A 24,731-nucleotide genomic window follows, 5' to 3' on the forward strand; every position below is an offset into this window, starting at 1 on the left:
TGGGTAGCCATCCACTTGTAGATCCTGTCGTCTGAGAGATGGGAGGAGAGATGGGATATTGCTCAGGTTTGAGTCTCCTATGATGACGATGCTTTTCTCCGGGTGTAATCTCCAACGCTGGTTTTTCTTTTGTGTGGAGATGTGTCTGTAAACTTCTCCTGGGGTCCTTGGCTCCATGATCTCTGGTTCGTCTGTTTCCTGTCCTCGGTTCTCTCCTGGGTCTGTCGTGGTCCAGGTAGGGGTTGCTTCTGTGTCCTGGGTCTGGCCATGTGGGGTCCTCTCCTCTCTTGGTTCCGTCCTGCTGCGGGCCGTCCTCTGGGGCTGTGGCGTGTCATCTGGAATGGCTCCCTTGGCCTTGTCTTTTTGGCTCCGTGTTTGCCTCTGCGGTGTACTTATCTGTATTGGTGAGGTCAGGCGAGGGAAGTCTACTTCCGAAAGATCTCTTCTAGGTTGGACTTGAATTAGGGTTGGCGGTGGGGCCCTGGTGATCAATACTTTGGGGAAAGCACATAGGGAGGAGGGGGTGGGGGTCAGGGAAGGTGGGGAGAGGGGGGCAGAGGATACACAGGGGTGTGGTAATGGAGAACAATGGGGTGCTCTACCAGCAGATGGGGCAGGGGGAGTGGAGATATGCATAGCAGGAATGGGGGAGGTAGGGGGTGAATTGGGGGCCTGGGCAGATGGGGTAGGAGGGGGGGGGGTTGAAACCCGTGCAATAGGAATCGGAGGGTGTGAATTGGGGACATTCAGAGGGACAACAGTGGGGGGGGATGGGGTAGACATGACAGTTCTAGTTGTTCTAAGCTGTGTGATTATAAGTTGGGCTTTGTTTATCTCTAATTGTTTTAACCTTTTCCCTAAGTTTTTTCTAGACCATCTGATTGCTATGGTAAAGGCTTTCTTTTCTTCGTCCTCTGTTAGGTTATCTGTTAATTCTTGTTTGGTTGTGTTTATCAGTGTAGTGTAGTGTTCCTCTAGGGCTAAGATTGTTGTATGGCACCAGTGTCTGGATATCCCTTCAAGTAATAGGGTGGTTTTATCCGTTGGTTGAGCTGGTTTGATCAAATTAATGAGTTCAAGGGTTTTCCTTGCTATACTTGCTGGTGGTCTGCTCGAAGAATTTACATTCTGCAGATGATGTGTACTTATGATCAATTTGTTCATGGTCCTGATGGCTTTTAAGAAGTCACCTCTTTCTGTGTGGTGTGTGTGTGTGTCGATGTGTGTGTTATATCTTACTGGACCCGTCCGGGTCTGGTGGTGTGGTCTCTCTCCGGCTCTTGGCTGATGTCCTGACTGCTGGTCCTGCCGTCTGTTGTTCAGCCAAGGTTTCTGTCTCCGGCGGATCTGTGGTCTGTAGTCCGGCCGTTGATTGTATGGAATTCCCTGTGGTTGATGGGGAGATCTCTCTCTGGGTCTGTTCCTCATCCAGGGCTCCTCCAGCCTAGGCCTGTCTTCAGGCGGTTGGGTGTTGATTCTCTCCTGGTGATATGGCTTGTTTCCAGGCCATCGTCCCGGTGGAGGTGTATCTTCAGTAGTTCTGCGATGGTCTCTCAAGTGGTTCATCTGATGCATGCTATAGCTATTTCGGACTGGTTGGTCCTTCTTCAGGCAAGATTCTGTTAAGAATGATTAGTTGTGCTGTCACCCTGGTTTTTATGTGTTCCTAATGGTGGGCGTGACCTAGTAGTCTTTGGCCAATTAGCTTTGATGGGTGTGGTTTCTTTAGCCATTGTTTCACCCTGTCCAACCAGAATCAATGGGTTTGTGTTCCATTGTTCTGGATTTTTTCATTTGTGGTTTTGGTTTTAGTAGAGATAAGATGTCTCTAATAGAGAATCAATAATAATTATAAAAGAATTTCCTCCGGTTTACAGGTACTAACTCGGGGGGGATTTGAAAGACTTCAGTGCACTGTGCCTACCCATGATGCGACCGCAGGTCGCATCATGTGTAGGTACAGTGCAAGGAATAAATGTATTCGCCATGTATTTGAAGGAAGTCTGATCCAATCATTTTTAGATTTCTCCAGTTTAATCCTGCGTTTAGGTTTTGTTGTGTTCAAGATCTGATTTTAGGTATGTTTAAGCCTCCAGGGAAATCCGTGTTGAGGTTCTTAATCCACTGTTTTTCATTAAAACGTCTTTGTCCCACTGTCCAGTTGGGATTGTGTTGCAGTCCAGTGCATGTTAAAGCTTCAATGCCATGAGCCATAAAATGTTGCACAAATCTTGTGGTTGTCTTTCTTCCATTGTTAATATTGTATCTGTGTTGTCCCAGCCTTGTACCTATTGTTTTCCCTGTTTCTCCGACATATTGTAAACCACATTTGTTACATGTGATTAAGTAAATGCAGTTGCTCGTTCTGCTTGTTAATCGTTGTTTAATCTCTAAAACGCGTTTTGTAGTTCTATTTTTGACTAATTGTTTGGGTTTGAAGTATTCTGGTCCCTCGCGTGCTGGTGCGTTGATTTCTTTTAGTTTGCTGTGTACTAGATAATCTTTAAGGTTTTTGTTTTTTCTGTAGGCTGATATAATTTTATAATCTTTTAGAAGATCATCCGTTCGGTTCTCAAAGTTCCTTTTTATTCTGTTGTTGGCTAGTGTGCTCTGTGTTGAATAACTGGTTATCAGGGCCAATTTAGGGCCTGGATCTCGTACTCTTATTTCTAAAAAAGTACTTTGAGCTTTCCGGAGGAATGTCCTAGTGTATCCCCTTGGTCTAAGTGCTTTAAATAGTGTTTTACAAGCTATTTTGAAATCACTTCTTTGCGTGCAAATCCTATGGAATCTTAGTAGTTGTGATTTGACTATCCCTGTGTAACAGTGTGTCGGGTGGAATGACGTTTTGTGTAATAGGGCGTGGGTGTCTGTTTCTTTAAAGAATACTTTTAAGTCTAGTTTCCCATTTGTGTTAAAGTTTGGGCCCTTGAAGATTGTTACATCAAGAAAGTCAATCCTTTCAGTGTGTGTCACAAATTTTATCGTTATGGATCTGTGATGGCTATTAAGAACATCAATAAATTCCTGGAAATCTTCCTTGCTATGTTCCCATATTCCAAAAATATCATCCAGAAATCTATAATAATGTGTTGGTTTAAGTCTGCATTTTTCTAGTGCTGTCTGTTCCCATATGCTCATGTAAATGTTTGCATAAGATGGTGCAAATCGCTTTCCCATGGCCGTCCCTTTGATTTGTAGATAACATTTGTTGTTAAAGGAAAAATCATTCTGGGTTAGATTTAAGTCTAGTAATTGGAGTAATTCCTCTTCTGGTCGATTTGTGTCTGGGTACTTATTAAATACTTCTTTAATTGCCAGTAGGCCTGCTTCTGTCTCAATGTTTGTGTAGAGGCTGTCTATATCTATCGAAAACAACAAGGCCTCTTTTCCTACTATAATAGTTTTAATTTTGTCCACAAAATCGTAAGTGTCTTTTATAAAACTGGGGTGTTTTATCGACAGTGGGTTTAGGAAGTATTCAATAAACTCTGCTGTCTGATAAGTCTCACTGCCACAGTCCGACACAATTGGTCTACCGGGTGGAACTTCATATGGTATTGTCCATGAATCCGGGCTCTTGTGTATTTTTGGTAAAAGATAAAATATCCTAGCTCGAGGGCTGTCCTGTCCTATTAAATATTTATGTTGCTTGGCATTTATGTGTCTTTTTTCCCTCAGTTTGTTAACAATGGCTTGGGCTTTTTTCGCTGTCTCTAGGTAAATTGGTTGGTCTAATGGCCTATAATGATCCCGATTGTTAAGCTGTCTCTCACCTTCTAACAGGTATTGGTGTCTGTCCATAATTACTATGCAGGAGCCTTTGTCTGCTGGTTTGATTACGATCTGTTTGTTGTTAATTAGTTCTCTAAGTGCCCTGGTTTGTGCTAATGTGAGGTTATCTTTTTCTTTAATGTGCCCTGGAATGTGTCTTACCGTATTTAGGTCATCCTTGATTAGTTGTTTAAGGCTGTTTGGGAGTACCGTATCAGCCGGTTCCCAGTTTGAACCTGGTCGAAATGGCTGTACCATTTCTCCTGTCTGGTCCATTCCAAAGTGTGTGGCTAGTTTCAGTCTGCGGTGATACTGGGAAAGGTCTTTCTTTAATCTGTTGGTTTGTTGTTTGTAGATGTCCAGAGTTGGAACAAATGAAAGCCCCTTTTCCAGCAGTTCGGTCTGGTGTTGGTCTGGTTGGAAGTAATGCGACAAATTAATTATGTTAGACTTACTCCCCCTCCTTTCTGGGTTTATGGGGTCAATAAGTTTAAACTAGTAAGCCAATTTTCAAGCATTGCTTTGCCTGTCTCTTTTTTCCAATGTATGTTATCAGGACCCACTTTAAAATCCCTTTCATCCAATTTTGGGAGGAAACTATTTTTATTTGTGATATTGCGATTTAATTCTCTTAAGTTGTCTTTCTCCCTGTGTGGGAGGCCATTTGAGTAGTTGACCAAAGGTATATGGATACTTGCGGTTGGAAATGCGTTCTGTGCTGCTACGATGGTCTCTCTCAAGGCCCTCTGTGTTGTTTTTTGATTATTTTGGCTTCTCTCGTTTATCCCAACGGATAGGATACAGTGTGCTACTGTGGTGTTTCTTGGTATTCTCTCCAGTAAGACCTTCGTGTGTTGGAATTTCATTCCTGGGTAGCCATCCACTTGTAGATCCTGTCGTCTGAGAGATGGGAGGAGAGATGGGATATTGCTCAGGTTTGAGTCTCCTATGATGACGATGCTTTTCTCCGGGTGTAATCTCCAACGCTGGTTTTTCTTTTGTGTGGAGATGTGTCTGTAAACTTCTCCTGGGGTCCTTGGCTCCATGATCTCTGGTTCGTCTGTTTCCTGTCCTCGGTTCTCTCCTGGGTCTGTCGTGGTCCAGGTAGGGGTTGCTTCTGTGTCCTGGGTCTGGCCATGTGGGGTCCTCTCCTCTCTTGGTTCCGTCCTGCTGCGGGCCGTCCTCTGGGGCTGTGGCGTGTCATCTGGAATGGCTCCCTTGGCCTTGTCTTTTTGGCTCCGTGTTTGCCTCTGCGGTGTACTTATCTGTATTGGTGAGGTCAGGCGAGGGAAGTCTACTTCCGAAAGATCTCTTCTAGGTTGGACTTGAATTAGGGTTGGCGGTGGGGCCCTGGTGATCAATACTTTGGGGAAAGCACATAGGGAGGAGGGGGTGGGGGTCAGGGAAGGTGGGGAGAGGGGGGCAGAGGATACACAGGGGTGTGGTAATGGAGAACAATGGGGTGCTCTACCAGCAGATGGGGCAGGGGGAGTGGAGATATGCATAGCAGGAATGGGGGAGGTAGGGGGTGAATTGGGGGCCTGGGCAGATGGGGTAGGAGGGGGGGGGGTTGAAACCCGTGCAATAGGAATCGGAGGGTGTGAATTGGGGACATTCAGAGGGACAACAGTGGGGGGGGATGGGGTAGACATGACAGTTCTAGTTGTTCTAAGCTGTGTGATTATAAGTTGGGCTTTGTTTATCTCTAATTGTTTTAACCTTTTCCCTAAGTTTTTTCTAGACCATCTGATTGCTATGGTAAAGGCTTTCTTTTCTTCGTCCTCTGTTAGGTTATCTGTTAATTCTTGTTTGGTTGTGTTTATCAGTGTAGTGTAGTGTTCCTCTAGGGCTAAGATTGTTGTATGGCACCAGTGTCTGGATATCCCTTCAAGTAATAGGGTGGTTTTATCCGTTGGTTGAGCTGGTTTGATCAAATTAATGAGTTCAAGGGTTTTCCTTGCTATACTTGCTGGTGGTCTGCTCGAAGAATTTACATTCTGCAGATGATGTGTACTTATGATCAATTTGTTCATGGTCCTGATGGCTTTTAAGAAGTCACCTCTTTCTGTGTGGTGTGTGTGTGTGTCGATGTGTGTGTTATATCTTACTGGACCCGTCCGGGTCTGGTGGTGTGGTCTCTCTCCGGCTCTTGGCTGATGTCCTGACTGCTGGTCCTGCCGTCTGTTGTTCAGCCAAGGTTTCTGTCTCCGGCGGATCTGTGGTCTGTAGTCCGGCCGTTGATTGTATGGAATTCCCTGTGGTTGATGGGGAGATCTCTCTCTGGGTCTGTTCCTCATCCAGGGCTCCTCCAGCCTAGGCCTGTCTTCAGGCGGTTGGGTGTTGATTCTCTCCTGGTGATATGGCTTGTTTCCAGGCCATCGTCCCGGTGGAGGTGTATCTTCAGTAGTTCTGCGATGGTCTCTCAAGTGGTTCATCTGATGCATGCTATAGCTATTTCGGACTGGTTGGTCCTTCTTCAGGCAAGATTCTGTTAAGAATGATTAGTTGTGCTGTCACCCTGGTTTTTATGTGTTCCTAATGGTGGGCGTGACCTAGTAGTCTTTGGCCAATTAGCTTTGATGGGTGTGGTTTCTTTAGCCATTGTTTCACCCTGTCCAACCAGAATCAATGGGTTTGTGTTCCATTGTTCTGGATTTTTTCATTTGTGGTTTTGGTTTTAGTAGAGATAAGATGTCTCTAATAGAGAATCAATAATAATTATAAAAGAATTTCCTCCGGTTTACAGGTACTAACTCGGGGGGGATTTGAAAGACTTCAGTGCACTGTGCCTACCCATGATGCGACCGCAGGTCGCATCATGTGTAGGTACAGTGCAAGGAATAAATGTATTCGCCATGTATTTGAAGGAAGTCTGATCCAATCATTTTTAGATTTCTCCAGTTTAATCCTGCGTTTAGGTTTTGTTGTGTTCAAGATCTGATTTTAGGTATGTTTAAGCCTCCAGGGAAATCCGTGTTGAGGTTCTTAATCCACTGTTTTTCATTAAAACGTCTTTGTCCCACTGTCCAGTTGGGATTGTGTTGCAGTCCAGTGCATGTTAAAGCTTCAATGCCATGAGCCATAAAATGTTGCACAAATCTTGTGGTTGTCTTTCTTCCATTGTTAATATTGTATCTGTGTTGTCCCAGCCTTGTACCTATTGTTTTCCCTGTTTCTCCGACATATTGTAAACCACATTTGTTACATGTGATTAAGTAAATGCAGTTGCTCGTTCTGCTTGTTAATCGTTGTTTAATCTCTAAAACGCGTTTTGTAGTTCTATTTTTGACTAATTGTTTGGGTTTGAAGTATTCTGGTCCCTCGCGTGCTGGTGCGTTGATTTCTTTTAGTTTGCTGTGTACTAGATAATCTTTAAGGTTTTTGTTTTTTCTGTAGGCTGATATAATTTTATAATCTTTTAGAAGATCATCCGTTCGGTTCTCAAAGTTCCTTTTTATTCTGTTGTTGGCTAGTGTGCTCTGTGTTGAATAACTGGTTATCAGGGCCAATTTAGGGCCTGGATCTCGTACTCTTATTTCTAAAAAAGTACTTTGAGCTTTCCGGAGGAATGTCCTAGTGTATCCCCTTGGTCTAAGTGCTTTAAATAGTGTTTTACAAGCTATTTTGAAATCACTTCTTTGCGTGCAAATCCTATGGAATCTTAGTAGTTGTGATTTGACTATCCCTGTGTAACAGTGTGTCGGGTGGAATGACGTTTTGTGTAATAGGGCGTGGGTGTCTGTTTCTTTAAAGAATACTTTTAAGTCTAGTTTCCCATTTGTGTTAAAGTTTGGGCCCTTGAAGATTGTTACATCAAGAAAGTCAATCCTTTCAGTGTGTGTCACAAATTTTATCGTTATGGATCTGTGATGGCTATTAAGAACATCAATAAATTCCTGGAAATCTTCCTTGCTATGTTCCCATATTCCAAAAATATCATCCAGAAATCTATAATAATGTGTTGGTTTAAGTCTGCATTTTTCTAGTGCTGTCTGTTCCCATATGCTCATGTAAATGTTTGCATAAGATGGTGCAAATCGCTTTCCCATGGCCGTCCCTTTGATTTGTAGATAACATTTGTTGTTAAAGGAAAAATCATTCTGGGTTAGATTTAAGTCTAGTAATTGGAGTAATTCCTCTTCTGGTCGATTTGTGTCTGGGTACTTATTAAATACTTCTTTAATTGCCAGTAGGCCTGCTTCTGTCTCAATGTTTGTGTAGAGGCTGTCTATATCTATCGAAAACAACAAGGCCTCTTTTCCTACTATAATAGTTTTAATTTTGTCCACAAAATCGTAAGTGTCTTTTATAAAACTGGGGTGTTTTATCGACAGTGGGTTTAGGAAGTATTCAATAAACTCTGCTGTCTGATAAGTCTCACTGCCACAGTCCGACACAATTGGTCTACCGGGTGGAACTTCATATGGTATTGTCCATGAATCCGGGCTCTTGTGTATTTTTGGTAAAAGATAAAATATCCTAGCTCGAGGGCTGTCCTGTCCTATTAAATATTTATGTTGCTTGGCATTTATGTGTCTTTTTTCCCTCAGTTTGTTAACAATGGCTTGGGCTTTTTTCGCTGTCTCTAGGTAAATTGGTTGGTCTAATGGCCTATAATGATCCCGATTGTTAAGCTGTCTCTCACCTTCTAACAGGTATTGGTGTCTGTCCATAATTACTATGCAGGAGCCTTTGTCTGCTGGTTTGATTACGATCTGTTTGTTGTTAATTAGTTCTCTAAGTGCCCTGGTTTGTGCTAATGTGAGGTTATCTTTTTCTTTAATGTGCCCTGGAATGTGTCTTACCGTATTTAGGTCATCCTTGATTAGTTGTTTAAGGCTGTTTGGGAGTACCGTATCAGCCGGTTCCCAGTTTGAACCTGGTCGAAATGGCTGTACCATTTCTCCTGTCTGGTCCATTCCAAAGTGTGTGGCTAGTTTCAGTCTGCGGTGATACTGGGAAAGGTCTTTCTTTAATCTGTTGGTTTGTTGTTTGTAGATGTCCAGAGTTGGAACAAATGAAAGCCCCTTTTCCAGCAGTTCGGTCTGGTGTTGGTCTGGTTGGAAGTAATGCGACAAATTAATTATGTTAGACTTACTCCCCCTCCTTTCTGGGTTTATGGGGTCAATAAGTTTAAACTAGTAAGCCAATTTTCAAGCATTGCTTTGCCTGTCTCTTTTTTCCAATGTATGTTATCAGGACCCACTTTAAAATCCCTTTCATCCAATTTTGGGAGGAAACTATTTTTATTTGTGATATTGCGATTTAATTCTCTTAAGTTGTCTTTCTCCCTGTGTGGGAGGCCATTTGAGTAGTTGACCAAAGGTATATGGATACTTGCGGTTGGAAATGCGTTCTGTGCTGCTACGATGGTCTCTCTCAAGGCCCTCTGTGTTGTTTTTTGATTATTTTGGCTTCTCTCGTTTATCCCAACGGATAGGATACAGTGTGCTACTGTGGTGTTTCTTGGTATTCTCTCCAGTAAGACCTTCGTGTGTTGGAATTTCATTCCTGGGTAGCCATCCACTTGTAGATCCTGTCGTCTGAGAGATGGGAGGAGAGATGGGATATTGCTCAGGTTTGAGTCTCCTATGATGACGATGCTTTTCTCCGGGTGTAATCTCCAACGCTGGTTTTTCTTTTGTGTGGAGATGTGTCTGTAAACTTCTCCTGGGGTCCTTGGCTCCATGATCTCTGGTTCGTCTGTTTCCTGTCCTCGGTTCTCTCCTGGGTCTGTCGTGGTCCAGGTAGGGGTTGCTTCTGTGTCCTGGGTCTGGCCATGTGGGGTCCTCTCCTCTCTTGGTTCCGTCCTGCTGCGGGCCGTCCTCTGGGGCTGTGGCGTGTCATCTGGAATGGCTCCCTTGGCCTTGTCTTTTTGGCTCCGTGTTTGCCTCTGCGGTGTACTTATCTGTATTGGTGAGGTCAGGCGAGGGAAGTCTACTTCCGAAAGATCTCTTCTAGGTTGGACTTGAATTAGGGTTGGCGGTGGGGCCCTGGTGATCAATACTTTGGGGAAAGCACATAGGGAGGAGGGGGTGGGGGTCAGGGAAGGTGGGGAGAGGGGGGCAGAGGATACACAGGGGTGTGGTAATGGAGAACAATGGGGTGCTCTACCAGCAGATGGGGCAGGGGGAGTGGAGATATGCATAGCAGGAATGGGGGAGGTAGGGGGTGAATTGGGGGCCTGGGCAGATGGGGTAGGAGGGGGGGGGGTTGAAACCCGTGCAATAGGAATCGGAGGGTGTGAATTGGGGACATTCAGAGGGACAACAGTGGGGGGGGATGGGGTAGACATGACAGTTCTAGTTGTTCTAAGCTGTGTGATTATAAGTTGGGCTTTGTTTATCTCTAATTGTTTTAACCTTTTCCCTAAGTTTTTTCTAGACCATCTGATTGCTATGGTAAAGGCTTTCTTTTCTTCGTCCTCTGTTAGGTTATCTGTTAATTCTTGTTTGGTTGTGTTTATCAGTGTAGTGTAGTGTTCCTCTAGGGCTAAGATTGTTGTATGGCACCAGTGTCTGGATATCCCTTCAAGTAATAGGGTGGTTTTATCCGTTGGTTGAGCTGGTTTGATCAAATTAATGAGTTCAAGGGTTTTCCTTGCTATACTTGCTGGTGGTCTGCTCGAAGAATTTACATTCTGCAGATGATGTGTACTTATGATCAATTTGTTCATGGTCCTGATGGCTTTTAAGAAGTCACCTCTTTCTGTGTGGTGTGTGTGTGTGTCGATGTGTGTGTTATATCTTACTGGACCCGTCCGGGTCTGGTGGTGTGGTCTCTCTCCGGCTCTTGGCTGATGTCCTGACTGCTGGTCCTGCCGTCTGTTGTTCAGCCAAGGTTTCTGTCTCCGGCGGATCTGTGGTCTGTAGTCCGGCCGTTGATTGTATGGAATTCCCTGTGGTTGATGGGGAGATCTCTCTCTGGGTCTGTTCCTCATCCAGGGCTCCTCCAGCCTAGGCCTGTCTTCAGGCGGTTGGGTGTTGATTCTCTCCTGGTGATATGGCTTGTTTCCAGGCCATCGTCCCGGTGGAGGTGTATCTTCAGTAGTTCTGCGATGGTCTCTCAAGTGGTTCATCTGATGCATGCTATAGCTATTTCGGACTGGTTGGTCCTTCTTCAGGCAAGATTCTGTTAAGAATGATTAGTTGTGCTGTCACCCTGGTTTTTATGTGTTCCTAATGGTGGGCGTGACCTAGTAGTCTTTGGCCAATTAGCTTTGATGGGTGTGGTTTCTTTAGCCATTGTTTCACCCTGTCCAACCAGAATCAATGGGTTTGTGTTCCATTGTTCTGGATTTTTTCATTTGTGGTTTTGGTTTTAGTAGAGATAAGATGTCTCTAATAGAGAATCAATAATAATTATAAAAGAATTTCCTCCGGTTTACAGGTACTAACTCGGGGGGGATTTGAAAGACTTCAGTGCACTGTGCCTACCCATGATGCGACCGCAGGTCGCATCATGTGTAGGTACAGTGCAAGGAATAAATGTATTCGCCATGTATTTGAAGGAAGTCTGATCCAATCATTTTTAGATTTCTCCAGTTTAATCCTGCGTTTAGGTTTTGTTGTGTTCAAGATCTGATTTTAGGTATGTTTAAGCCTCCAGGGAAATCCGTGTTGAGGTTCTTAATCCACTGTTTTTCATTAAAACGTCTTTGTCCCACTGTCCAGTTGGGATTGTGTTGCAGTCCAGTGCATGTTAAAGCTTCAATGCCATGAGCCATAAAATGTTGCACAAATCTTGTGGTTGTCTTTCTTCCATTGTTAATATTGTATCTGTGTTGTCCCAGCCTTGTACCTATTGTTTTCCCTGTTTCTCCGACATATTGTAAACCACATTTGTTACATGTGATTAAGTAAATGCAGTTGCTCGTTCTGCTTGTTAATCGTTGTTTAATCTCTAAAACGCGTTTTGTAGTTCTATTTTTGACTAATTGTTTGGGTTTGAAGTATTCTGGTCCCTCGCGTGCTGGTGCGTTGATTTCTTTTAGTTTGCTGTGTACTAGATAATCTTTAAGGTTTTTGTTTTTTCTGTAGGCTGATATAATTTTATAATCTTTTAGAAGATCATCCGTTCGGTTCTCAAAGTTCCTTTTTATTCTGTTGTTGGCTAGTGTGCTCTGTGTTGAATAACTGGTTATCAGGGCCAATTTAGGGCCTGGATCTCGTACTCTTATTTCTAAAAAAGTACTTTGAGCTTTCCGGAGGAATGTCCTAGTGTATCCCCTTGGTCTAAGTGCTTTAAATAGTGTTTTACAAGCTATTTTGAAATCACTTCTTTGCGTGCAAATCCTATGGAATCTTAGTAGTTGTGATTTGACTATCCCTGTGTAACAGTGTGTCGGGTGGAATGACGTTTTGTGTAATAGGGCGTGGGTGTCTGTTTCTTTAAAGAATACTTTTAAGTCTAGTTTCCCATTTGTGTTAAAGTTTGGGCCCTTGAAGATTGTTACATCAAGAAAGTCAATCCTTTCAGTGTGTGTCACAAATTTTATCGTTATGGATCTGTGATGGCTATTAAGAACATCAATAAATTCCTGGAAATCTTCCTTGCTATGTTCCCATATTCCAAAAATATCATCCAGAAATCTATAATAATGTGTTGGTTTAAGTCTGCATTTTTCTAGTGCTGTCTGTTCCCATATGCTCATGTAAATGTTTGCATAAGATGGTGCAAATCGCTTTCCCATGGCCGTCCCTTTGATTTGTAGATAACATTTGTTGTTAAAGGAAAAATCATTCTGGGTTAGATTTAAGTCTAGTAATTGGAGTAATTCCTCTTCTGGTCGATTTGTGTCTGGGTACTTATTAAATACTTCTTTAATTGCCAGTAGGCCTGCTTCTGTCTCAATGTTTGTGTAGAGGCTGTCTATATCTATCGAAAACAACAAGGCCTCTTTTCCTACTATAATAGTTTTAATTTTGTCCACAAAATCGTAAGTGTCTTTTATAAAACTGGGGTGTTTTATCGACAGTGGGTTTAGGAAGTATTCAATAAACTCTGCTGTCTGATAAGTCTCACTGCCACAGTCCGACACAATTGGTCTACCGGGTGGAACTTCATATGGTATTGTCCATGAATCCGGGCTCTTGTGTATTTTTGGTAAAAGATAAAATATCCTAGCTCGAGGGCTGTCCTGTCCTATTAAATATTTATGTTGCTTGGCATTTATGTGTCTTTTTTCCCTCAGTTTGTTAACAATGGCTTGGGCTTTTTTCGCTGTCTCTAGGTAAATTGGTTGGTCTAATGGCCTATAATGATCCCGATTGTTAAGCTGTCTCTCACCTTCTAACAGGTATTGGTGTCTGTCCATAATTACTATGCAGGAGCCTTTGTCTGCTGGTTTGATTACGATCTGTTTGTTGTTAATTAGTTCTCTAAGTGCCCTGGTTTGTGCTAATGTGAGGTTATCTTTTTCTTTAATGTGCCCTGGAATGTGTCTTACCGTATTTAGGTCATCCTTGATTAGTTGTTTAAGGCTGTTTGGGAGTACCGTATCAGCCGGTTCCCAGTTTGAACCTGGTCGAAATGGCTGTACCATTTCTCCTGTCTGGTCCATTCCAAAGTGTGTGGCTAGTTTCAGTCTGCGGTGATACTGGGAAAGGTCTTTCTTTAATCTGTTGGTTTGTTGTTTGTAGATGTCCAGAGTTGGAACAAATGAAAGCCCCTTTTCCAGCAGTTCGGTCTGGTGTTGGTCTGGTTGGAAGTAATGCGACAAATTAATTATGTTAGACTTACTCCCCCTCCTTTCTGGGTTTATGGGGTCAATAAGTTTAAACTAGTAAGCCAATTTTCAAGCATTGCTTTGCCTGTCTCTTTTTTCCAATGTATGTTATCAGGACCCACTTTAAAATCCCTTTCATCCAATTTTGGGAGGAAACTATTTTTATTTGTGATATTGCGATTTAATTCTCTTAAGTTGTCTTTCTCCCTGTGTGGGAGGCCATTTGAGTAGTTGACCAAAGGTATATGGATACTTGCGGTTGGAAATGCGTTCTGTGCTGCTACGATGGTCTCTCTCAAGGCCCTCTGTGTTGTTTTTTGATTATTTTGGCTTCTCTCGTTTATCCCAACGGATAGGATACAGTGTGCTACTGTGGTGTTTCTTGGTATTCTCTCCAGTAAGACCTTCGTGTGTTGGAATTTCATTCCTGGGTAGCCATCCACTTGTAGATCCTGTCGTCTGAGAGATGGGAGGAGAGATGGGATATTGCTCAGGTTTGAGTCTCCTATGATGACGATGCTTTTCTCCGGGTGTAATCTCCAACGCTGGTTTTTCTTTTGTGTGGAGATGTGTCTGTAAACTTCTCCTGGGGTCCTTGGCTCCATGATCTCTGGTTCGTCTGTTTCCTGTCCTCGGTTCTCTCCTGGGTCTGTCGTGGTCCAGGTAGGGGTTGCTTCTGTGTCCTGGGTCTGGCCATGTGGGGTCCTCTCCTCTCTTGGTTCCGTCCTGCTGCGGGCCGTCCTCTGGGGCTGTGGCGTGTCATCTGGAATGGCTCCCTTGGCCTTGTCTTTTTGGCTCCGTGTTTGCCTCTGCGGTGTACTTATCTGTATTGGTGAGGTCAGGCGAGGGAAGTCTACTTCCGAAAGATCTCTTCTAGGTTGGACTTGAATTAGGGTTGGCGGTGGGGCCCTGGTGATCAATACTTTGGGGAAAGCACATAGGGAGGAGGGGGTGGGGGTCAGGGAAGGTGGGGAGAGGGGGGCAGAGGATACACAGGGGTGTGGTAATGGAGAACAATGGGGTGCTCTACCAGCAGATGGGGCAGGGGGAGTGGAGATATGCATAGCAGGAATGGGGGAGGTAGGGGGTGAATTGGGGGCCTGGGCAGATGGGGTAGGAGGGGGGGGGGTTGAAACCCGTGCAATAGGAATCGGAGGGTGTGAATTGGGGACATTCAGAGGGACAACAGTGGGGGGGGATGGGGTAGACATGACAGTTCTAGTTGTTCTAAGCTGTGTGATTATAAGTTGGGCTTTGTTTATCTCTAATTGTTTTAACCTTTTCCCTAAGTTTTTTCTAGACCATCTGATTGCTATGGTAAAGGCTTTCTTTTCTTCGTCCTCTGTTAGGTTATCTGTTAATTCTTGTTTGGTTGTGTTTATCAGTGTAGTGTAGTGTTCCTCTAGGGCTAAGATTGTTGTATGGCACCAGTGTCTGGATATCCCTTCAAGTAATAGGGTGGTTTTATCCGTTGGTTGAGCTGGTTTGATCAAATTAATGAGTTCAAGGGTTTTCCTTGCTATACTTGCTGGTGGTCTGCTCGAAGAATTTACATTCTGCAGATGATGTGTACTTATGATCAATTTGTTCATGGTCCTGATGGCTTTTAAGAAGTCACCTCTTTCTGTGTGGTGTGTGTGTGTGTCGATGTGTGTGTTATATCTTACTGGACCCGTCCGGGTCTGGTGGTGTGGTCTCTCTCCGGCTCTTGGCTGATGTCCTGACTGCTGGTCCTGCCGTCTGTTGTTCAGCCAAGGTTTCTGTCTCCGGCGGATCTGTGGTCTGTAGTCCGGCCGTTGATTGTATGGAATTCCCTGTGGTTGATGGGGAGATCTCTCTCTGGGTCTGTTCCTCATCCAGGGCTCCTCCAGCCTAGGCCTGTCTTCAGGCGGTTGGGTGTTGATTCTCTCCTGGTGATATGGCTTGTTTCCAGGCCATCGTCCCGGTGGAGGTGTATCTTCAGTAGTTCTGCGATGGTCTCTCAAGTGGTTCATCTGATGCATGCTATAGCTATTTCGGACTGGTTGGTCCTTCTTCAGGCAAGATTCTGTTAAGAATGATTAGTTGTGCTGTCACCCTGGTTTTTATGTGTTCCTAATGGTGGGCGTGACCTAGTAGTCTTTGGCCAATTAGCTTTGATGGGTGTGGTTTCTTTAGCCATTGTTTCACCCTGTCCAACCAGAATCAATGGGTTTGTGTTCCATTGTTCTGGATTTTTTCATTTGTGGTTTTGGTTTTAGTAGAGATAAGATGTCTCTAATAGAGAATCAATAATAATTATAAAAGAATTTCCTCCGGTTTACAGGTACTAACTCGGGGGGGATTTGAAAGACTTCAGTGCACTGTGCCTACCCATGATGCGACCGCAGGTCGCATCATGTGTAGGTACAGTGCAAGGAATAAATGTATTCGCCATGTATTTGAAGGAAGTCTGATCCAATCATTTTTAGATTTCTCCAGTTTAATCCTGCGTTTAGGTTTTGTTGTGTTCAAGATCTGATTTTAGGTATGTTTAAGCCTCCAGGGAAATCCGTGTTGAGGTTCTTAATCCACTGTTTTTCATTAAAACGTCTTTGTCCCACTGTCCAGTTGGGATTGTGTTGCAGTCCAGTGCATGTTAAAGCTTCAATGCCATGAGCCATAAAATGTTGCACAAATCTTGTGGTTGTCTTTCTTCCATTGTTAATATTGTATCTGTGTTGTCCCAGCCTTGTACCTATTGTTTTCCCTGTTTCTCCGACATATTGTAAACCACATTTGTTACATGTGATTAAGTAAATGCAGTTGCTCGTTCTGCTTGTTAATCGTTGTTTAATCTCTAAAACGCGTTTTGTAGTTCTATTTTTGACTAATTGTTTGGGTTTGAAGTATTCTGGTCCCTCGCGTGCTGGTGCGTTGATTTCTTTTAGTTTGCTGTGTACTAGATAATCTTTAAGGTTTTTGTTTTTTCTGTAGGCTGATATAATTTTATAATCTTTTAGAAGATCATCCGTTCGGTTCTCAAAGTTCCTTTTTATTCTGTTGTTGGCTAGTGTGCTCTGTGTTGAATAACTGGTTATCAGGGCCAATTTAGGGCCTGGATCTCGTACTCTTATTTCTAAAAAAGTACTTTGAGCTTTCCGGAGGAATGTCCTAGTGTATCCCCTTGGTCTAAGTGCTTTAAATAGTGTTTTACAAGCTATTTTGAAATCACTTCTTTGCGTGCAAATCCTATGGAATCTTAGTAGTTGTGATTTGACTATCCCTGTGTAACAGTGTGTCGGGTGGAATGACGTTTTGTGTAATAGGGCGTGGGTGTCTGTTTCTTTAAAGAATACTTTTAAGTCTAGTTTCCCATTTGTGTTAAAGTTTGGGCCCTTGAAGATTGTTACATCAAGAAAGTCAATCCTTTCAGTGTGTGTCACAAATTTTATCGTTATGGATCTGTGATGGCTATTAAGAACATCAATAAATTCCTGGAAATCTTCCTTGCTATGTTCCCATATTCCAAAAATATCATCCAGAAATCTATAATAATGTGTTGGTTTAAGTCTGCATTTTTCTAGTGCTGTCTGTTCCCATATGCTCATGTAAATGTTTGCATAAGATGGTGCAAATCGCTTTCCCATGGCCGTCCCTTTGATTTGTAGATAACATTTGTTGTTAAAGGAAAAATCATTCTGGGTTAGATTTAAGTCTAGTAATTGGAGTAATTCCTCTTCTGGTCGATTTGTGTCTGGGTACTTATTAAATACTTCTTTAATTGCCAGTAGGCCTGCTTCTGTCTCAATGTTTGTGTAGAGGCTGTCTATATCTATCGAAAACAACAAGGCCTCTTTTCCTACTATAATAGTTTTAATTTTGTCCACAAAATCGTAAGTGTCTTTTATAAAACTGGGATGTTTTATCGACAGTGGGTTTAGGAAGTATTCAATAAACTCTGCTGTCTGATAAGTCTCACTGCCACAGTCCGACACAATTGGTCTACCGGGTGGAACTTCATATGGTATTGTCCATGAATCCGGGCTCTTGTGTATTTTTGGTAAAAGATAAAATATCCTAGCTCGAGGGCTGTCCTGTCCTATTAAATATTTATGTTGCTTGGCATTTATGTGTCTTTTTTCCCTCAGTTTGTTAACAATGGCTTGGGCTTTTTTCGCTGTCTCTAGGTAAATTGGTTGGTCTAATGGCCTATAATGATCCCGATTGTTAAGCTGTCTCTCACCTTCTAACAGGTATTGGTGTCTGTCCATAATTACTATGCAGGAGCCTTTGTCTGCTGGTTTGATTACGATCTGTTTGTTGTTAATTAGTTCTCTAAGTGCCCTGGTTTGTGCTAATGTGAGGTTATCTTTTTCTTTAATGTGCCCTGGAATGTGTCTTACCGTATTTAGGTCATCCTTGATTAGTTGTTTAAGGCTGTTTGGGAGTACCGTATCAGCCGGTTCCCAGTTTGAACCTGGTCGAAATGGCTGTACCATTTCTCCTGTCTGGTCCATTCCAAAGTGTGTGGCTAGTTTCAGTCTGCGGTGATACTGGGAAAGGTCTTTCTTTAATCTGTTGGTTTGTTGTTTGTAGATGTCCAGAGTTGGAACAAATGAAAGCCCCTTTTCCAGCAGTTCGGTCTGGTGTTGGTCTGGTTGGAAGTAATGCGACAAATTAATTATGTTAGACTTACTCCCCCTCCTTTCTGGGTTTATGGGGTCAATAAGTTTAAACTAGTAAGCCAATTTTCAAGCATTGCTTTGCCTGTCTCTTTTTTCCAATGTATGTTATCAGGACCCACTTTAAAATCCCTTTCATCCAATTTTGGGAGGAAACTATTTTTATTTGTGATATTGCGATTTAATTCTCTTAAGTTGTCTTTCTCCCTGTGTGGGAGGCCATTTGAGTAGTTGACCAAAGGTATATGGATACTTGCGGTTGGAAATGCGTTCTGTGCTGCTACGATGGTCTCTCTCAAGGCCCTCTGTGTTGTTTTTTGATTATTTTGGCTTCTCTCGTTTATCCCAACGGATAGGATACAGTGTGCTACTGTGGTGTTTCTTGGTATTCTCTCCAGTAAGACCTTCGTGTGTTGGAATTTCATTCCTGGGTAGCCATCCACTTGTAGATCCTGTCGTCTGAGAGATGGGAGGAGAGATGGGATATTGCTCAGGTTTGAGTCTCCTATGATGACGATGCTTTTCTCCGGGTGTAATCTCCAACGCTGGTTTTTCTTTTGTGTGGAGATGTGTCTGTAAACTTCTCCTGGGGTCCTTGGCTCCATGATCTCTGGTTCGTCTGTTTCCTGTCCTCGGTTCTCTCCTGGGTCTGTCGTGGTCCAGGTAGGGGTTGCTTCTGTGTCCTGGGTCTGGCCATGTGGGGTCCTCTCCTCTCTTGGTTCCGTCCTGCTGCGGGCCGTCCTCTGGGGCTGTGGCGTGTCATCTGGAATGGCTCCCTTGGCCTTGTCTTTTTGGCTCCGTGTTTGCCTCTGCGGTGTACTTATCTGTATTGGTGAGGTCAGGCGAGGGAAGTCTACTTCCGAAAGATCTCTTCTAGGTTGGACTTGAATTAGGGTTGGCGGTGGGGCCCTGGTGATCAATACTTTGGGGAAAGCACATAGGGAGGAGGGGGTGGGGGTCAGGGAAGGTGGGGAGAGGGGGGCAGAGGATACACAGGGGTGTGGTAATGGAGAACAATGGGGTGCTCTACCAGCAGATGGGGCAGGGGGAGTGGAGATATGCATAGCAGGAATGGGGGAGGTAGGGGGTGAATTGGGGGCCTGGGCAGATGGGGTAGGAGGGGGGGGGGTTGAAACCCGTGCAATAGGAATCGGAGGGTGTGAATTGGGGACATTCAGAGGGACAACAGTGGGGGGGGATGGGGTAGACATGACAGTTCTAGTTGTTCTAAGCTGTGTGATTATAAGTTGGGCTTTGTTTATCTCTAATTGTTTTAACCTTTTCCCTAAGTTTTTTCTAGACCATCTGATTGCTATGGTAAAGGCTTTCTTTTCTTCGTCCTCTGTTAGGTTATCTGTTAATTCTTGTTTGGTTGTGTTTATCAGTGTAGTGTAGTGTTCCTCTAGGGCTAAGATTGTTGTATGGCACCAGTGTCTGGATATCCCTTCAAGTAATAGGGTGGTTTTATCCGTTGGTTGAGCTGGTTTGATCAAATTAATGAGTTCAAGGGTTTTCCTTGCTATACTTGCTGGTGGTCTGCTCGAAGAATTTACATTCTGCAGATGATGTGTACTTATGATCAATTTGTTCATGGTCCTGATGGCTTTTAAGAAGTCACCTCTTTCTGTGTGGTGTGTGTGTGTGTCGATGTGTGTGTTATATCTTACTGGACCCGTCCGGGTCTGGTGGTGTGGTCTCTCTCCGGCTCTTGGCTGATGTCCTGACTGCTGGTCCTGCCGTCTGTTGTTCAGCCAAGGTTTCTGTCTCCGGCGGATCTGTGGTCTGTAGTCCGGCCGTTGATTGTATGGAATTCCCTGTGGTTGATGGGGAGATCTCTCTCTGGGTCTGTTCCTCATCCAGGGCTCCTCCAGCCTAGGCCTGTCTTCAGGCGGTTGGGTGTTGATTCTCTCCTGGTGATATGGCTTGTTTCCAGGCCATCGTCCCGGTGGAGGTGTATCTTCAGTAGTTCTGCGATGGTCTCTCAAGTGGTTCATCTGATGCATGCTATAGCTATTTCGGACTGGTTGGTCCTTCTTCAGGCAAGATTCTGTTAAGAATGATTAGTTGTGCTGTCACCCTGGTTTTTATGTGTTCCTAATGGTGGGCGTGACCTAGTAGTCTTTGGCCAATTAGCTTTGATGGGTGTGGTTTCTTTAGCCATTGTTTCACCCTGTCCAACCAGAATCAATGGGTTTGTGTTCCATTGTTCTGGATTTTTTCATTTGTGGTTTTGGTTTTAGTAGAGATAAGATGTCTCTAATAGAGAATCAATAATAATTATAAAAGAATTTCCTCCGGTTTACAGGTACTAACTCGGGGGGGATTTGAAAGACTTCAGTGCACTGTGCCTACCCATGATGCGACCGCAGGTCGCATCATGTGTAGGTACAGTGCAAGGAATAAATGTATTCGCCATGTATTTGAAGGAAGTCTGATCCAATCATTTTTAGATTTCTCCAGTTTAATCCTGCGTTTAGGTTTTGTTGTGTTCAAGATCTGATTTTAGGTATGTTTAAGCCTCCAGGGAAATCCGTGTTGAGGTTCTTAATCCACTGTTTTTCATTAAAACGTCTTTGTCCCACTGTCCAGTTGGGATTGTGTTGCAGTCCAGTGCATGTTAAAGCTTCAATGCCATGAGCCATAAAATGTTGCACAAATCTTGTGGTTGTCTTTCTTCCATTGTTAATATTGTATCTGTGTTGTCCCAGCCTTGTACCTATTGTTTTCCCTGTTTCTCCGACATATTGTAAACCACATTTGTTACATGTGATTAAGTAAATGCAGTTGCTCGTTCTGCTTGTTAATCGTTGTTTAATCTCTAAAACGCGTTTTGTAGTTCTATTTTTGACTAATTGTTTGGGTTTGAAGTATTCTGGTCCCTCGCGTGCTGGTGCGTTGATTTCTTTTAGTTTGCTGTGTACTAGATAATCTTTAAGGTTTTTGTTTTTTCTGTAGGCTGATATAATTTTATAATCTTTTAGAAGATCATCCGTTCGGTTCTCAAAGTTCCTTTTTATTCTGTTGTTGGCTAGTGTGCTCTGTGTTGAATAACTGGTTATCAGGGCCAATTTAGGGCCTGGATCTCGTACTCTTATTTCTAAAAAAGTACTTTGAGCTTTCCGGAGGAATGTCCTAGTGTATCCCCTTGGTCTAAGTGCTTTAAATAGTGTTTTACAAGCTATTTTGAAATCACTTCTTTGCGTGCAAATCCTATGGAATCTTAGTAGTTGTGATTTGACTATCCCTGTGTAACAGTGTGTCGGGTGGAATGACGTTTTGTGTAATAGGGCGTGGGTGTCTGTTTCTTTAAAGAATACTTTTAAGTCTAGTTTCCCATTTGTGTTAAAGTTTGGGCCCTTGAAGATTGTTACATCAAGAAAGTCAATCCTTTCAGTGTGTGTCACAAATTTTATCGTTATGGATCTGTGATGGCTATTAAGAACATCAATAAATTCCTGGAAATCTTCCTTGCTATGTTCCCATATTCCAAAAATATCATCCAGAAATCTATAATAATGTGTTGGTTTAAGTCTGCATTTTTCTAGTGCTGTCTGTTCCCATATGCTCATGTAAATGTTTGCATAAGATGGTGCAAATCGCTTTCCCATGGCCGTCCCTTTGATTTGTAGATAACATTTGTTGTTAAAGGAAAAATCATTCTGGGTTAGATTTAAGTCTAGTAATTGGAGTAATTCCTCTTCTGGTCGATTTGTGTCTGGGTACTTATTAAATACTTCTTTAATTGCCAGTAGGCCTGCTTCTGTCTCAATGTTTGTGTAGAGGCTGTCTATATCTATCGAAAACAACAAGGCCTCTTTTCCTACTATAATAGTTTTAATTTTGTCCACAAAATCGTAAGTGTCTTTTATAAAACTGGGGTGTTTTATCGACAGTGGGTTTAGGAAGTATTCAATAAACTCTGCTGTCTGATAAGTCTCACTGCCACAGTCCGACACAATTGGTCTACCGGGTGGAACTTCATATGGTATTGTCCATGAATCCGGGCTCTTGTGTATTTTTGGTAAAAGATAAAATATCCTAGCTCGAGGGCTGTCCTGTCCTATTAAATATTTATGTTGCTTGGCATTTATGTGTCTTTTTTCCCTCAGTTTGTTAACAATGGCTTGGGCTTTTTTCGCTGTCTCTAGGTAAATTGGTTGGTCTAATGGCCTATAATGATCCCGATTGTTAAGCTGTCTCTCACCTTCTAACAGGTATTGGTGTCTGTCCATAATTACTATGCAGGAGCCTTTGTCTGCTGGTTTGATTACGATCTGTTTGTTGTTAATTAGTTCTCTAAGTGCCCTGGTTTGTGCTAATGTGAGGTTATCTTTTTCTTTAATGTGCCCTGGAATGTGTCTTACCGTATTTAGGTCATCCTTGATTAGTTGTTTAAGGCTGTTTGGGAGTACCGTATCAGCCGGTTCCCAGTTTGAACCTGGTCGAAATGGCTGTACCATTTCTCCTGTCTGGTCCATTCCAAAGTGTGTGGCTAGTTTCAGTCTGCGGTGATACTGGGAAAGGTCTTTCTTTAATCTGTTGGTTTGTTGTTTGTAGATGTCCAGAGTTGGAACAAATGAAAGCCCCTTTTCCAGCAGTTCGGTCTGGTGTTGGTCTGGTTGGAAGTAATGCGACAAATTAATTATGTTAGACTTACTCCCCCTCCTTTCTGGGTTTATGGGGTCAATAAGTTTAAACTAGTAAGCCAATTTTCAAGCATTGCTTTGCCTGTCTCTTTTTTCCAATGTATGTTATCAGGACCCACTTTAAAATCCCTTTCATCCAATTTTGGGAGGAAACTATTTTTATTTGTGATATTGCGATTTAATTCTCTTAAGTTGTCTTTCTCCCTGTGTGGGAGGCCATTTGAGTAGTTGACCAAAGGTATATGGATACTTGCGGTTGGAAATGCGTTCTGTGCTGCTACGATGGTCTCTCTCAAGGCCCTCTGTGTTGTTTTTTGATTATTTTGGCTTCTCTCGTTTATCCCAACGGATAGGATACAGTGTGCTACTGTGGTGTTTCTTGGTATTCTCTCCAGTAAGACCTTCGTGTGTTGGAATTTCATTCCTGGGTAGCCATCCACTTGTAGATCCTGTCGTCTGAGAGATGGGAGGAGAGATGGGATATTGCTCAGGTTTGAGTCTCCTATGATGACGATGCTTTTCTCCGGGTGTAATCTCCAACGCTGGTTTTTCTTTTGTGTGGAGATGTGTCTGTAAACTTCTCCTGGGGTCCTTGGCTCCATGATCTCTGGTTCGTCTGTTTCCTGTCCTCGGTTCTCTCCTGGGTCTGTCGTGGTCCAGGTAGGGGTTGCTTCTGTGTCCTGGGTCTGGCCATGTGGGGTCCTCTCCTCTCTTGGTTCCGTCCTGCTGCGGGCCGTCCTCTGGGGCTGTGGCGTGTCATCTGGAATGGCTCCCTTGGCCTTGTCTTTTTGGCTCCGTGTTTGCCTCTGCGGTGTACTTATCTGTATTGGTGAGGTCAGGCGAGGGAAGTCTACTTCCGAAAGATCTCTTCTAGGTTGGACTTGAATTAGGGTTGGCGGTGGGGCCCTGGTGATCAATACTTTGGGGAAAGCACATAGGGAGGAGGGGGTGGGGGTCAGGGAAGGTGGGGAGAGGGGGGCAGAGGATACACAGGGGTGTGGTAATGGAGAACAATGGGGTGCTCTACCAGCAGATGGGGCAGGGGGAGTGGAGATATGCATAGCAGGAATGGGGGAGGTAGGGGGTGAATTGGGGGCCTGGGCAGATGGGGTAGGAGGGGGGGGGGTTGAAACCCGTGCAATAGGAATCGGAGGGTGTGAATTGGGGACATTCAGAGGGACAACAGTGGGGGGGGATGGGGTAGACATGACAGTTCTAGTTGTTCTAAGCTGTGTGATTATAAGTTGGGCTTTGTTTATCTCTAATTGTTTTAACCTTTTCCCTAAGTTTTTTCTAGACCATCTGATTGCTATGGTAAAGGCTTTCTTTTCTTCGTCCTCTGTTAGGTTATCTGTTAATTCTTGTTTGGTTGTGTTTATCAGTGTAGTGTAGTGTTCCTCTAGGGCTAAGATTGTTGTATGGCACCAGTGTCTGGATATCCCTTCAAGTAATAGGGTGGTTTTATCCGTTGGTTGAGCTGGTTTGATCAAATTAATGAGTTCAAGGGTTTTCCTTGCTATACTTGCTGGTGGTCTGCTCGAAGAATTTACATTCTGCAGATGATGTGTACTTATGATCAATTTGTTCATGGTCCTGATGGCTTTTAAGAAGTCACCTCTTTCTGTGTGGTGTGTGTGTGTGTCGATGTGTGTGTTATATCTTACTGGACCCGTCCGGGTCTGGTGGTGTGGTCTCTCTCCGGCTCTTGGCTGATGTCCTGACTGCTGGTCCTGCCGTCTGTTGTTCAGCCAAGGTTTCTGTCTCCGGCGGATCTGTGGTCTGTAGTCCGGCCGTTGATTGTATGGAATTCCCTGTGGTTGATGGGGAGATCTCTCTCTGGGTCTGTTCCTCATCCAGGGCTCCTCCAGCCTAGGCCTGTCTTCAGGCGGTTGGGTGTTGATTCTCTCCTGGTGATATGGCTTGTTTCCAGGCCATCGTCCC

The sequence above is a fragment of the Protomyctophum parallelum genome, assembly GCF_964188405.1.
Source record: "Protomyctophum parallelum genome assembly, chromosome: 15".
Lineage (NCBI taxonomy): Eukaryota > Metazoa > Chordata > Actinopteri > Myctophiformes > Myctophidae > Protomyctophum > Protomyctophum parallelum.